Raw genomic sequence first — 16,063 nt, 5'->3', positions numbered from 1 at the left:
CTATGATGTGATGTGAGCCTCTGTGATGTGATCTCCTATGATGTATGTGATCACCTCTGTGATGTGATCCTCTATGATGTGATGTATCCACTCTGTGATGTGATCCTCTGGTACATGATCCTCTGTGATGTGTCCTCTATATATGTGCATGATCCTCCACTGTGTGTGATCCTCTGTGATGTGATCCTCTATATGACTAATGTGATCCTCTGCTTGATATGATCCTCTGTGATGTAAGCCCTCTATATGATGTGTGTGATCCTCTATGATAACACCTCTGATGTGATCCTCTGTGATAGCAGTCCTCTGTGATGCAGTCCTCTGCTGATGTGATCCTCTGTGATGCTGATCCTCTGTGATGTGACACTCTATGATGTGAACCTCTCTACTTGATGTGATGTGATCCTCTGTGATGTGAGGCCTCTATGATGTGATGTGATCCTCTGTGATGTGATCCTCATGATGCGATCTCTGTGATGTGATGTGATCCTGTGATGCTATCCTCACCTTGATATGATCCTCTATATGATGTATGTACCTCTGTGTGTGACCTCTATGATATGATGTCGGTCTCTGTGTTTGTGATGCTAAATGTACCAATTATTGACTGTTTACTGTTCTCCTCTTCAAGTCATGTGTTTTTAATCCATGTTAAAGTACCAGTTCTCCCAGGTCAGTGCTGGGAGACTGCAGTTGTTACATATTGCCAGACAATCCAGGAGGAAAAGCTCTTAACCAGAGGGACAGCTCAACTCCGATTGCGAGACACCACATTAGTCCCAACATCTTTTCTCGGTCAAACATCTGGATGATAAACATCCCACTAGCAACAGTGTGAAGAGTCCACTACTTTGTTAGCTTGGCAGAAAACCTGACAAAGTCTAAAGGAGAAACCAGCCATATGAACATGAGAACATTACAAACTCTTAAGATGTCACATATATCTGGTCGATAGGACAACAACTTTCCACTCTGAAGTAACATGAGCATTATATTGTCTATTAAGTACAGCATATTTTGATTTTGTTTTATATAGATATTTTTTAGTGTGTTATATTGTATTATTTTAATGATATTTTGATGTTGATGGTTTTCTGTCCAGGACTACAGATGAAAATGCCTATCTATGAGGGTGTATAGTGGCATATTGAACACAATTTTGACAAATAACACATCAGCCAGAAAGAAATGAGACAGAGAGAACTTCTCTGGCATTACATTAATAACCTGTCCTGTGTGTCTCCCAACACTGTGAACACTACAGCTGACTGAAGAGGGGCTTAAAACTCCTAGACTGTTGTAAGGAGCTGGCTGACTGAGAGGAGACAGAGGCTCTGAGACTGTGTAAAACACCGTGACGAGAAGAGAGACGGGGCTCTGGACTGTTGTAAAAACCCTACTAGCTGTCTGAGAGAGGGAGCCAGAGGCTCTGGGACTTGTTTGACAAAGACACAGCTGACTGAGAGGAGGGAGCCAGAGGCTCTGGGACTATTTGTAAGACAACACGGCTGACTGAGAGGAGACCAGGCTCTACTGCAAAATACAGCTACTAAGAACCCACTCAGACTTGTAAACCTTTACAGCTGTTGAAGAAGGAGACGGAGAAGGCTCTGGTTTCGTTGTGAACACAACAGCCCGGCGAGAGGAGACCAGAGGCTATGGACTGTTTAGTAAAACCTTGCAGCTGACTGAGAGGAGACAGAGGCTCTGGACTCATTTGTAAAACACACTACTAGAGGAGACACGGCTCTGACTATGAAGACACTTACAGCTTGAAGCTGAGGGAGAGAACAGAGGCTCTGGGTTCGGCCACAACAAACCTTGTGACTGAGAGAGGAGAACAGAGAGCTCTGGACTGTTCTGCAGGAGCCCACAGCTGACTAGAGAGACCAAGCGGCTCTGGACTGTCAAACAAAGACCTTACAGCTGACTGAGAGAACCTCTCAGGACTGTTGGCAAAACACAGCTGACTGAGGAAGGAGCAGGCTCTGACTGTTGTACTTGGGTACGCAGCTGAGAGGAGAGACCAGAGGCTCTGGACTGTTGGCAAAACCTTGGCTGGCTGAGAGGGACTAGAGGCTCTGGGACTGTGTGAAACACACAGATACTGTGAGAGGACCAAGCTCTGGGACTGTTGTGAACAGCTGACTGAGAGAGGAGACCAGAGGCTCTGGGTTTGTTGTAAAGACACAGCTGACTGAAGAGGGAGACAGAGCTCTGGACTTTGTTACATCAATGCAGCTGACTGAGAGAGACCAGGGCTCTGGACTATTGTAAAACACTGGCAACTGAGAAAATAAGGCTCTAACTGTTAGCAAAACCTTTACAGCTGACTGAGAGGAGACCCAGAGGCTCCTGACTGGCTGTAAGAACACAACATGACTGAGAGATGAGCTCTGACTGGTGTAGAACCTTTGTGACTAAGAAACAGAAGCTCTGAACTGTAAAGACACAGCGGCAGAGAACCAGCAGCTCTGAAGGACTGTTGTAAAAACACCCTGGCAGCTGAGAGGAGACCAGGCTCTGAGACAGTTATCAAAGACACAAAGCTGACTGAGAGAGCCAGAGGCTCTGGACTGTTGTAAAACCTTTACGCTGACTGAAGGAAGACAAGGCTCTGGGACAATAAAACACGCGACTGAAAGAGGAGTTGAGGCTCTGACTTGCTGTAGAGCCAACTACAGATGACTCAGAGAGGGCAGAGGCTCTGGACTGTTGCTCAAACTACAACGCTAAACTACGACTGTTGTAAAACCTTTGTTGACTGAGAGAGAGACAGAAGCTCTGGGACTGATGTCTTGCAGCTGACTGGGGAGAGACCAGAGGCTGGGACTGTTGTAAAACCACAGCTGACTAAAGACCAACTTGGCTCTTGGACTGTGTGAGCCTAGCTGACTGAGGAGGAGACCAAGAAGGCTCAGGACTGTTGTGAACCCTGCAGCTGGCTGAGAGGGCCAGAGGCTCTCTCTGGTCAGAGAGGGAACTACTGCTAATGCAAGCTAACCTGGTCAAGAACTACTACTGTTGTAAACCTAACCTGGTCAGAGAGGGCGACTGCTGATGTTATCAAACCTATGTAGTCACAGAGGAGTTGTGCTGTTGTCAAGCCTAACCTGGTCAGAGGGCTGGCTACTGTTGTAAACTAACACTGGTCAGAGAAACTACTACTGTTTATAAACCTAACCTGGTCAAAAAACTGCTGCAGTATAAACCTAACCCTGGTCAAGGAACTGGCTGCTGTTATAAACCTAACCTAGTGAAACTACTACTGTTACAAGCCTAACTATGGTCAGAGAAGACATTTACTGTTGTAAACCACAACACTAGTCAAGAGGCCACTTGTTATAAACCTAACCTGGTCAGAGAAGGGAGCTGGCACACTGTTATAAGCCTAACCTGAATCAAAGAGGGAGACACTGCATGCCATCCTAACCTGGTCAGAGAGGAACTACACTGTGCAACCTAACCTGGTCAGAGAGGGAACTAACACATATTTATAAGCTAACCCTGGTCAGAGAGAACTGGCTACTCTAATGTAAACCTAACCCAGTCCAGAGAGGAGACAAAACTGCTGTTATAAGCTAACCTAGTCAGAGAGGAACTACTGTATAAACCTAACCTAGTCCAGAGAGGGAGCATTGCTGTTGTAAACTTCAACCTGGTCAGAGAGGAACTACTGCTATTATTATAGTAACCTAGTCAAAAACTACTACTGTTTATAACCTAACCTAGTCAACAAAAACCAAACTGTCTGTAATACAGGGAAAGTAGGCCAATGAGTACTCCTTAGAAACCCATCATCATCAGATAATCAACTGTACAGAGTACAAGGTATTCCCAAATGACTCTATTCCCTATTTGGTGTTGCTTTATACTACACCTATTCCTATAGACATATTCTCTCTACAGCCTTATTCTCATGATACTTTTTCTTTATACTAATGTCCCTATATAATTGCCTCTTACTTTATGCTACCACCTATTCTATATGGTGCACTACTTACATACTACAGACTATTCTAAACCAAACACTTCTTTATCTCTGGCCTATTCCTGTAACACTTCTTTCTTTCTTAATACCTGTTCTATTATAGTGCTACTTTATACTACAACTTCTATTCCTATGTAATTACTGCCCATACAACCTATCTATATAGTGCTACTTTATACTGACCTAACCTATATAGTGTGCTATACTACAGCCTATTTCTGAGTGCACTCATACATACTACAGCATATTCCCTAGTGCACTGCACATACCTATTCCTATATGGTCTACTTTATACTAAGCCTATTCTAAATAGACACTTTTTTCTCTCTTACAGCCTATTCCTATATAGACACTCTTTATCTTACAACCTATTCCTATGGTGCCTGTATGCTACATTGTTCTATATGGTACTTCTTTTAAACCTATTCACATATGATGTTTTCTTTTATACAGCCTATTCCTATGTGGTACTACTTTTTATACTACATCATATTCTATATAGTACTACTTGACCAGGGCCAGAATAGGTTGCCATTTGAGCCTCTGCTATAGTGGCGGAGAACACCCAGAGTTAGACGAGGCAAGGCGTTCTCGTTGTATGTTGAAAACAAGCAGTCCACACAGCAACACAGCATGGGGGCTGGTGCTCATGAACAGAATTCACTGTTCTCCAGTGAACTGACCTCCTACTAACTCAGGTCCTTGCTGTACTAAACTACCCTTAGTCCTCCTTAAGGAAGTTTCTACCAGTCTAGCTAACACAGTTCATACTGTACTAAGACTGGTATGGTCCTCATGGAGGGGTTCTGCCAGTCTAGCCTAACTCAGTTCCCTTGCTGTGCACTAAACTGGTATCCTGGTCACTCACATGAGGGGGGTTTCTACTACAACTCTTTTCTCAGGTCCCTTACTGTGCCTAAACTGTATGTCCTCATGGGGAGGGGATTTCTGCAGTCTAACTTCCAACACAGTTCCTTACTGTGCTGGCAGAACGCCCTCTGGTCTCATGAGAGAGGGTTTCTGCCAGTCTGGTTAACCTGATTCACTGCTAAACTGGTATATGGTCACTCGCAAGAAGGGTTTCTACCAGTCTAGTTGCTCCTGATTCCTTACTGTGCCTAAACTGGCCATATAGTCTCCTTAGGGGGGTTTCTACCAGTCTAACTGCTCAGTTCTGTACTGACACTAGAATGGTGCTGTGGTCACTCTTCAGAGAGGGTTCTGCCGGTCTGCTGCTCAGGTCACCTTGCTGTATTTCGCGGCTGAGTGTGTGGTCTCGCAGGGAGAGGGATTTCACCAGTCTGGTGCTGATTCCTTGCTGTGCTAAACTGGTATATGTAGTCATCATAAGGAGAGGGTTTCCTACCGATCAACTCAGTTCGCTACTGTACTAAGACTGGTATATGGTCTCATAAGGAGAGGGGTTTCTACCGTCTGAATTACTTCTGATTCTTACTGTACTAAACTGGTATATAGTCCTCATAGGAGAGAGGTTTCTACCAGTCTCTTTCCTCTGTTCATTTTGTATTGTAACCTTTATTTCTCACGTACCTCATATGTACTCTTGTGTAATAACAACAGTTCTCATTATGATTGTAATAACTTCTCTTGTGTGTAGCAACAGTTACCTCATTTTCTCTTGTAATAACCTCTTACTAATACACACAAATTCTCATTTCTTGTAATTGTGTTAACCTTTGTAAGTCTTCTCTAACAGGTCTTATTAAAATCATTTATTAAAAGCTGTTGTGCTCACACTATGAGTCTGAATATCACATGGAGGGCTGTGAGCTTTATTAAGATAGCACCTGTTGTTCACCTACCATTCTGCTGAATCATAAACCCATTAAATCATTAAACTGCATGCAGATCATACTGTTCCCTCACCACTGCTAAATCTGAACATTCCACAACACAGCCACCCAGGTATAGACTTTATTTCCTCTGCGCTGCTGAATACCATTAGCCCCACGAACTGCATCATAGATCATGACTGTTCCTCTGCTTCTGCTGAGTCCACATTATTACAGACTTGCATACCAGATCATAACTGTTTCTCTCTGCTAAAGCACAGCAGGTACAAGAAGCATCAAGTCCACATGCCAACAGGCTCCCTGAACAACTTTCAGCGGGCCATAAGACTGATAATAGCTAAACAATTAGCTTCCTTGCTTCACAGGTGTTCTCTACATCACCACAGTATGTCACCAACACCAAGGTGTTCTCTACATCATCACAGTATGTCCTGTACCAGAGCATTTCTCTCATCCTGCAGTATGTCTGTACCAGTGTTCTGCTCTACATGTTGTTATGTCACTGTATAAGGTGTTCTCCATCATCACAGTATGTCCTGTACCAGGTATTCTCTACATCACACCACAGTATGTCCTGTACCAGGTGTTCCTGCTCTACATCATCCTGACATGTCCTCTACCAGGGTGTTCTATACATCTGTCACAGTATGTCCTGTACTGTAGATGTTCTCTACGCTCACCACAGCCTGTCCTGCCATCAGGTGTTCTCTACTATCCTTCCTGTAGTATGTCCTGTGTTTCTCTCTTGTCAACACAGTATGTCCCACTAGCTATAGGTGTTCTCTCTGTCAACACATTATGTCTACTTCAGGTGTTCTCTACTGTCACAGTATGTCTATACCAGGTGTTCTCTACATCTAACACAGTATGTCCTGTGCAGAATGTTCTACATCTGTCACCAGTATGTCCTGTACCAGGTGTTCCCTACTCATCACAGTATGTTCTGTGATGTTCCCATCATCACAATATGTACTGGAGAGTGTTCTCTACATCATCTTTAGTATGTCCATGGTCTCTCATCAACACAGTGTCAGGACCAGGTATTCCTACCACATCAACTTATAAATGTCTCTTTTAGGTGTTCTCTGCATCATACAATATGTCCTGTGTTCTACATCAACACATTATGTCACTGTACCAGGAGTGATTCTCTACTACCATCCTGGTGTGTCTGTGTTCTCTAGTATCTGTTCTGCTATAGGTGTTCTCACCATCACAGTATGTGTCCTGCCACCAGGTGTTCTCTACACCATGCAGTATGTCCTGTACCAGGTGTTCTCTACATCACCGGTATGTCCTGTACCAGGTGTTCTCCCATCATCACAGTATGTCCTGTACTGGGTGTTCTCTACATCATCACAGTATGTCGGTGCCAGGTGTTCTCCCACCATCACAGTATGTCTCAACGCAGGTGTTCTCTATAGTTTGCTATTTGTAATAGTTTGTTTTGTATTATGGATCCCCATTAGCTGCCAAAGACAGAACAATTTATGATAAACTAGAAATTGAAAAGAAATGTTAATAGATGGAAATATCAGTCTCTATTATCCTCAGTAATTTCTCATCCGTATTGTCAAGACCCGTTAGCTTGTCATTGTTGATAGACAACAATCATTTTCCTTCACCTCTTCACTTACTCACTTTTATAGAATTCAAATTTACCATAAATCCTTTCATCATTTGTCCGATATACTGGATGTAGTAGTGTCACGTTTATTGCTGGCATGTCGTTTTCAAATCTGCTAATCTGGCCAATGAAAAAAAAACTTAAAGTAGTTAGTGAATATGAGTTGGTTTTTGTGATGAATCCCTGTTCTGTGCTGTTAGTGTTGCAGCAGCGGGTAACAGCCTACTCTGGGCTTCGTGAATAGATGTCCACAGTAAATCCTAATACTCTGGGACGTCTGTATTTACAGCAACTTTAAGGCTTGTTATATATGTTCAGAATGCATTTGTCACTTTTGTTGTTGTTGTTATTTACTGACATTTCAGGAAAAGGCCAGTTATAAACAGTCCATTGGGGGGACAAAATTGGTTCAATAATTTTTTTATTCGGTTTAGTCACGCGATTTTACAGACCGTTTGCCCGATCGTTGTGCAGCCAGAGTTATCTCTTCGTTCGCTTTGTCTCATCCTCTCTAACCCTTACCATTTTTCGTTCCTCATCAATCATCGGGATTTAACAGTTTTACAGTCATTTTATTAATGGGTGCTTATTAGTAACTGGAATAAGTTGTTTCATAAATGTGTCCAGTGCAGCGTCTCTGTTTAGCTCCTCGTTACACTACGAGACCAGCAAATATTATTTACATCATCAACACATATGAATGCTCTCAAGCAGAACTCACTTGTATGACATTTTATACAATGTATTGAGGCTATGCTATTATATCTGTCTCTAATACCCCTATATTAGGCTATACTCATTTTATTATTCAGTTGTTATTCGGAGATAGCTCCATTCATAGACCAGTGTGGAGCAGAAGTCAAGCAGCCATTGATGAAGCAACAAGTGGAGACCAGCCAGAGAGAATAAACATGTATGATACCTTTGTTGCTGACAGGCGATAGCAGTCTCCTGCTGCTGATCTCCCTTCTATAGCAGTCTCCCCTCCTATAGCAGTCTCCCTCTCCACAGCAGTCTCCTATGGCAGTCTCCCTATAGCAGAGTCTCCCTCCCTATAGCAGTCTCCTATAGGTCTCCTATAGCAGGTCTCCTCATAGCTTGGTCTCCTATAGCACTCTCCTATAGCAGTCTCCCCATAGCAGTCTCCTATAGCAGTCTCCATAGCAGTCTCCTATGTCAGTCTCTATAGCAGTCTCCTATAGCAGTCTCCTACAGCAGCCTCCTCCTGGCAGTCTCCTATAGCCCAGTTTCCTATAAGCAGTCTCCCACCTTGCAGTCTCCCTCTCATTGTATTCTCAATGAGTCTCAACACCAACTACATCACACAGAACACAGCCAGTCTCCAACTCTCCTCAGATCACTAAATAACCAACACCAACTCCAGCATTAGCACTGAATAGCCAAACAGCCATCTCCCCCAGTCAGCGACCCAACGATTGACACCAGGAACTTTCTTCAGTCTCAACTCCAACCACACCAGTCTCTGTTTACTGCTGCCTCAGAGAACATGTCTATTCTCCCCAGACTAGTCTCTGTTTACTGCTGCCCTAGAGAGAACAATGTCTTTACTCTCCTGCCAGACTAGTCTCTCTGTTTACTGCCGCCCCTAGGAGAGAACATGTCTTTGCTCCTGCCAGACCTAGTCTCTGTTTACTGCTGCCCTAGAGAGAACATGTCTATAACTCCTGCAGACTAGACTCTCTGTTTACTCTTACCCTAGAGAAACATGTCTATACTCTCTGCAGAAAGCTAGTCTCCTGTTTACTGCCCTAAGAGAAGACTTGTCTATACTCCTACAGACCTAGTCTCAGTTTGCTGCTGCCTAGGAGAGCATATTTTAGCTCCTGCACCTAGTCTCACTCTCTGTTTACTGCTGCCCCAGAGAAACATGTCTTTACCTCCTGGACTAGCCTCGTTTACCTGCTGTCTAGAGAAAATGTCTTTACTCACTGCAAGACTAGTCTCTCTGTTTTACTGCCCCCTAGAGAGAGAACATGTCTTTCTCCTGCCAGACTAGTCTCTGTTCTTACTTTGTCCTAGAGAGAACATGTCTATACTCCCTACAGACTTCAGCTCTTTACTGCTGCCCTAGAGAGAACACATGTCTATACTCCTACAGACTAGTCTCTACTGTTTACTGCCCTAGAGAGAACATGTCTTTACTCCTACAGACTAGTCCCATGTTTCACTGCCGCCCCTAGAGAGAACATGTCTTAACTCCTACAGAGACTAGTCTCTCCTGTTTACTGCTGCCCTAGAGAACATGACTTTACCTTCTTTCCTTTCTTCTTTGCGGTGAGACAGCCTGTCTTCCCCAGAGCCACATTCTCCTTGGCTTCCTCCCCACTCATGTTGCTGTCTGCGCTCCTTAACAAATTAATTCAACATGAAGACTAGACGAAGTTACTGTCAGCACTGGTCCATTCAGAGAGGAGAAGGGGTTTCAGCTGGTTGATCGAGAGGTTGAGGAGCTATCTCTCTCTTTGCTCTCTTTCTCTCACCACTCAGTCACTCACTCACACACAAAACAACTCTCTCTTTCTCACATCCACTTCCTGTTCTCCTCTCTGCCATCCCTCTATCTCCCACACCTCCACAAGTTAGAGTGTCAGAGCGGCAACAGGCAGGAGAATCAAATATGGGTACTCTTCCTGAGAATCAATAATCCGTTAGCCTCAGTATTCCTCCTCTCAGCGTGGTGGTTCGTTTGGTTGTTGGCGCTGCTGCCTTTCCAGCCCACACCTCTATAGACCTACACTAGTTGATCCACTGGTTCTGTCTATAGAATCCTACACTGTTGGTTCTCTGGCTGTCTAAGACCTACACTGTTGGTCTACTCTGGCTGTCTACAGACCTACACTGTTGGTCTACTCTGGCTGTCTATAGACTTACTCACACTGTTGCTCTACCTGGCTGTCTATAGACCTACACTGTTGGTGCCACTCTCAGCTGTCTATAGACCTCACACTGTTGGCTCACCTCTGGCTGTCTATGAACCTACACTGTTGGTCCTTCTCTGTCCTGTCTATAGACCTGCCACTGGGCTCCTCTGTCTGTCTCCACAGACCTACACTGGCTGATCCACTCTGTCACTCTGAGCTCTCTCTGTCTAAATGGGCCACTGATGGAAGATCACTTTCTCTTCTCTTGTTTCTCAGCTGAAGGGAAGCAGTGAGAGAGAGAGAGAGAGAGAGAGAGAGAGAGAGAGCAAGTAGCAGAGAGAGCAAGAGAGAGAGAGAGAGAGAGAGAGAGAGAGGGAGAGAGAGAGAGAGAGAGAGAGAGAGAGAAACGAGAGAGAGACAGCAAAGAGAGAGAGAGAGAGAGAGAGAGAGAGAGAGAGAGAGTGTGAGAGAGCAGTGTGAGAGAGTGAGAGAGAGATCAAGAGAGAGAGAGCTGAGAGAGAGAGAGAGAGTTGGTCGATGGGAGAGAGAGAGAGAGAGAGAGAGAGGAGAGAGAGAGAGTGTGCGAGAGAGCAGAGAGAGACAGCGAGAGAGAGAGAGGGGAGAGAGAGAGAGTGTGGAGAGAGAAGGTGGAGAGAGAGAGGCAAGAGAAAACGAGAGCGAAGAGAGAGAGAGAGAGCGAGAGAGAGTAATGAGGGGGTGAGAAGGAGATGTGAGGGAACACATAAGGTTGAGAAAGAGGAAAGAGAGAGAGTGAAAGACATCCACAGACCTAAGAGTGACACAGAGAGAAGTGAATGGCAGATGGATCAGAGGTCTTTTTACTAGTGAATGGCAGATAGATGAGAGGTCTTTACCAGTGAATGGCAGATAGCCTGAGAGGTCTTTACTAGTGAATGGCGTATAGATGAGGGTCTTTCACTAGTGAATGGTGGTACAGATGAGAAGGTTCTATACTAGTGAATGGCAGATAGATAAGAGGTATTTTACCAGTGAATGGGCAGATAGCGAGAGGTCTTTTCCTAGTGAATGGCAAATAGCTTCAAGAGAGGGTCTTTACCTAGTGAATGGCAAGATAGATGAGAGGTCTTTACCGGTGAATGGCAGATAAATGAGATGTCTTTACTAGTGAATGGCAGATAGCTGAGTGATTAGTATTTCATTGGGGCCTTATTTTTACTCTCTCTGAAGTCATTGTGTAGATGATTAGTTTCCTCATTTGGGACCTTGGTTTCTCTGAGTATTGTGGAGAGTGACTAGTATTTCATTTGGGACCTGTTTCTCTCTCTAAGTGCTGTAGAAGTGACTAGTATTTCATTGGGATAGTTTCTCTCTCTAAGTGTTGTGTAGTGTGATTGTTATTTCATTTTGGGACCTGGTTTCTCTCTCTATGTGTTGTGTAGAGTGGTTCCTTTTTCATTTGGGACCTGGTTTCTCTCTCTATAAGTGTTGTGTGAGTGACTAGTATTTCATTGCGGATCTGGGTTCTCTCCTCTAAGTATGTTGTGTAGAGTATTAGTATTTCATTTAGGACATGGTTTCTCTCTCTCTCTAGTTGTTGGATAGAGTGATTAGTATTTCATTTGGGGATCTGGTTTCTCTCTCTAAAGTGTTGTGTGATGGTGGTATTTCATTTGGGACCTGGTTTCTCTCTCTACAAAGTGTTTGTGTGGAAGTGATTAGTATTTCATTTGGGACCTGGTTCTCTCTCTATAAGTGTTGTGCAGAGTGACTAGTATTTCATTTGGGGACCTGGTTGTCTCTCTAAGTGTTGTGTAGAAGTGATTAGTATTTCCATTGGGACCTGGTTTCTCTCTCTTAAGTGTTGTGTTGAGTGACCTAGTATTTCATTTTAACCTGGTTCTCTCTCTAAAGTGTTTGTGTCCAGAGTGACTAGTATGGGTCATTTGGGACCCTGGTTTCTCTCTCTCTCTAAGTGTTCCTGTGTAGAGTGATTAGTATTTCATTTTGGGACCTGGTTTCTCTCCTCCCTATGTTGTGTGTAGAGTGATTAGTATTTCTTTTGGGGACTGGTTTCTTCTCTCAAGTGTTGTTATTAGAGTGATTAGTATTTCATTTGGGACCTGGTTCTCTCTATAAGTGTTGTGTAGAGTGATTATATTTCATTTGGGAACTGGTTTCTCTCTAATGTTGTGTAGAGTGGATCAGTATTTCATTTGGGACTTGTTTCTCTCTCTATAAGTTTTGTTGTAGAGTATTCAGTATTTCATTTGGGATCGTTTCTGTCAGTGTTGTGAGCTGACTAGTATTTCATTTGGGACCCTGGTTTCTCTCTCTCTAAGTGTTGTGTGGTGGATTATTATTTCCATTTGGGACCCTGGTTTCTCTCTCTCTAAGTGTTGTGTAGAGTGACTAGTATTTCATTTGGGATCCGGGTTTCCCTCTGTAAGTGTTGTAGAGATTATCATTTCATTTGGACCTGGTTTTCTCTCTCTATAAGTGTTGTCCTTGAGTGGACTAGTATTTCATTTGGGACCTGATTTCCTCTCTAAGTGTTTGCTGAGTTGACTAGTATTTCATTTACGACCTGGTTTCCTCTTCTCTCTAAGTGTTGTGTAGAGGTGATTAGTATTTCATTTGGGAATCCTAGACTTCTCTATCTCCTCGTGTTTTAGAGTGATCCAGTATTTCCATTTGGGAACTGGTTTCTCTCTCTAAGCTTTGTGTAGAGTGATTAGTATTTCATTTGGGACCCTGGTTTCTCTCTCTATAAGTGTTGTGTAGATTGATTAGTATTTCATTTGGGACCTGGTTTCTGTTTCTCTAAGTGTTGTGTAGAGGAACTATTATTTCATTTGGGACCCTGGTTTCTCTCTCTCTAAGTGTTGTGTGCAAGAGTATTAGTATTTCATTTGGGGACCCTGGTTTCTCTCTCTCTCATGTTGTGTAGAGTGACTAGCATTATTTCATTTGGGGCCTGGTTTCCTCTCTAAGTGTTTTGTAGAGTGAGGCAGTATTTCGTTTGGGACCTGGTTTCTTCTCTCTCTAATTTGCTAGAGTGATTAGTATTTCATTTGGGACCTGGTTTCTCTCTCTAAGTGTTGTGCAGAAGTGATTAGTATTTCATTTGGGACCCTGGTTTCTCTCTCTCTAAGTGTTGTGTAGATATGATTAGTATTTCATTTCTGGGGACCCATGGTTCCCTCTCTGGAAGTGTTGTTGAGGTGGACTGATATTATTTAGGACCTGGGTTCTCTCTCTAAGTGTTGTGTCGAGTGACTAGTATTTCCATTTAGGACATGGTTCTCTCTCTCTCTAGAGTGTTGAGTAGAGTGATTTAGTATTTCATTTGGGACCTGGTTTCCTCTCTCTAAGTGTTGTTGTAGAGTGATTAGTATTTCCATTTGGGACCTGGTTTTCTATCTCTAAGTGTTGTGACAATTAGTATTTCATTTAGGACCTGTTTTCTCTATCAAGTGTTGTGTGAGTGATTAGTATTTCATTTGGGACCTGTTTCTCTCTAAGGTATTTGTGTAGAGTGATCATGGCATTTCATTTGGGACCCTGGGTTTCTCTCTCTCTAAGTGTTGTGTGAGTGACTATTATTTCATTTGGGACCTGGTTTCCTCTCTGAAAGTGTTGTGTAGAGTGATTAGTATTTCATCTGGGGACCTGGTTTTCTCTCTCTATAAGTGTTGTGTAGAGTGACTAGTATTTTCATTTGGGACCCTGGTTTCTCTCCTCTAGTAGTGTTGTAGCCAAGTGACTAGTATTTCATTTGGGACCCGGTTTTCTCTAAGTGTTGTACTTGAGTGCTAGTATTTCATTTGGGACTCTGGTTTCTCTCTCTAAGGGTGTTGTGTAGAGTGATTAGTATTTCATTTGGGGACCCTGGTTTCTCTCTCTGTTGTGTCTACATAGGAGATGACTAGTATTTCAATGTGGACTTTGGTTTCCATCTCTAAGTGTATTGTGAGTGATTAGTATTTCATTTGGGACCTGGTTTCTCTCTCTCATAAGTGTTGTCAGAGTGACTAGTATTTCATTTTGGGACCTGGTTTCTTCTCTCCAAGTAGTTGTGTAGAGTGATTAGTATTTCATTTGGGACCCTGGTTTCTCTCTCTCTCTAAGTGTTGTAGAGTACGGGTATTTCATTTGGGACCTTGATTCTCTATCTCTCTAAGTGTTAGTGATTTAGAGTGATTAGTATTTCATTGGGGTTAACTGTTTCTCTCTCTAAGTGTTTGTAGAGTGATTAGTATTTCATTTGGGACCTGGTTTCTCTCTCTAAGTGTTGTGTAGAGTGACTAGTAACTGTTTGGGATCAGGTTTCTCTCTCTAAAAGTGTTGTGGAGAGAGTGACTGTATTCATTTTAGGACCCTGGTTTCTCTCTCTCTCAGTGTTGTGTAGAGTGATTATTATTTCATTTGGGACCCTGGGCTTTCTCTCTCTAAATGTTGTGTAGACTGGACCTAGTCATATTTCATTTGGACCTGATTCCCTCTCTAAGTGTTGTGTAGATGATTGTTATTTCATTTTGGACCTGGTTTTCTATAAGTGCTTGTGTAGGAGTGACTAGTATTTCATTTTGGGGACCTGGTTTCTCTCTCATAGTTTGTGTAGAGTGATTATTATTTCATTTTGGGACCTGCTCTCTCTCAAGTGTTGTGTGAGTGATTAGTATTTCATTTGGGACCTGGTTCTCTTTCCTCTATAAGTATTGTGTCTAGAGTGACTAGTACTTTCATTGGGGACCTGGTTTTGTCTCTCTAAGTGGGCATGTAGAAGTGATTAGTATTTCATTTGGGGACCTGGTTTCTCTCTATAAGTGTTTGTGCAGAGTGACTTAGTATTTCATTTGGGACCCTGGTTTCTCTCTCTCTAAGTGTTGTGTAGAGTGATTAGTATTTCATTTGGGACCCTGGATTCTCTATCTCTCTAAGTGTTGTGGCAAGTGATTAGCAACTCATTGGGGACCCGGCTTTCTCTCTCTATAAGTGTTGTGTAGAGTGACTAGTATTTCATTTTGGGACCTGGTTTCTCTCTCTAAGTGTTGTGCCGAGTGATTAGTATTTCATTTGGGACCTGGTTTCTCTCTCTAAGTGTTGTGTAGAGTGACTAGTATTTCATTTGGGACCCGTTTCGCGCCAAAGTGTTGTGTGCAGAGTGACTAGTATTTTTCATTTGGGAAGCCCTGGTTTTCTCTCTCAAGTGTTGTGTAGAGTGAGTATTTCATTTGGGACCCTGGTTTCTCTCTAATGAGTGACAATTATTTGGACAAGTGTTGCTGTGTAGAGATATTGTATTCATTTGGGACCTGGGTTCCTCTATAAGTGTTGTGGCGAGTGACTAGTATTTCATTTGGGTTCCTGATTTCTCTCTCATAGGTGTTGTGTAGAGTGACTAGTATTTCATTTAGTACCTGAATTTCTCTCTCTCAAGTGTTGTGTAGAGCCTTAGTGACTTCATTTGCGACCCTAGATTTCTCTCTCTGGTGTTGTTGTCTAGAGTGATTAGTATTTCATTTGGGACCCTGGTTCTCTTCTCTAGATGTTTGTGTAGAGTGATTAGTATTTCATTCTGGGAGCTGGTTTCTCTCTCTGAATGTTGTCGAGTAGGACAGTATTTCATTTGGGATCTAGTTTCTCTCTCTATAAGTGTTGTGTGAGATGACCCCGTATTTCATTTGGGACCCTGGTTTCTTTCTCTAAGTGTTGTGTAGAGTGACTAGTATTTCATTTGGGGACCCCCTGGCTTCTCTCTCTAAGT

Source organism: Salmo salar, chromosome ssa18 (assembly GCF_905237065.1).
Source record: "Salmo salar chromosome ssa18, Ssal_v3.1, whole genome shotgun sequence".
NCBI lineage: Eukaryota > Metazoa > Chordata > Actinopteri > Salmoniformes > Salmonidae > Salmo > Salmo salar.
Note: the sequence above shows the minus strand (reverse complement) of the source record.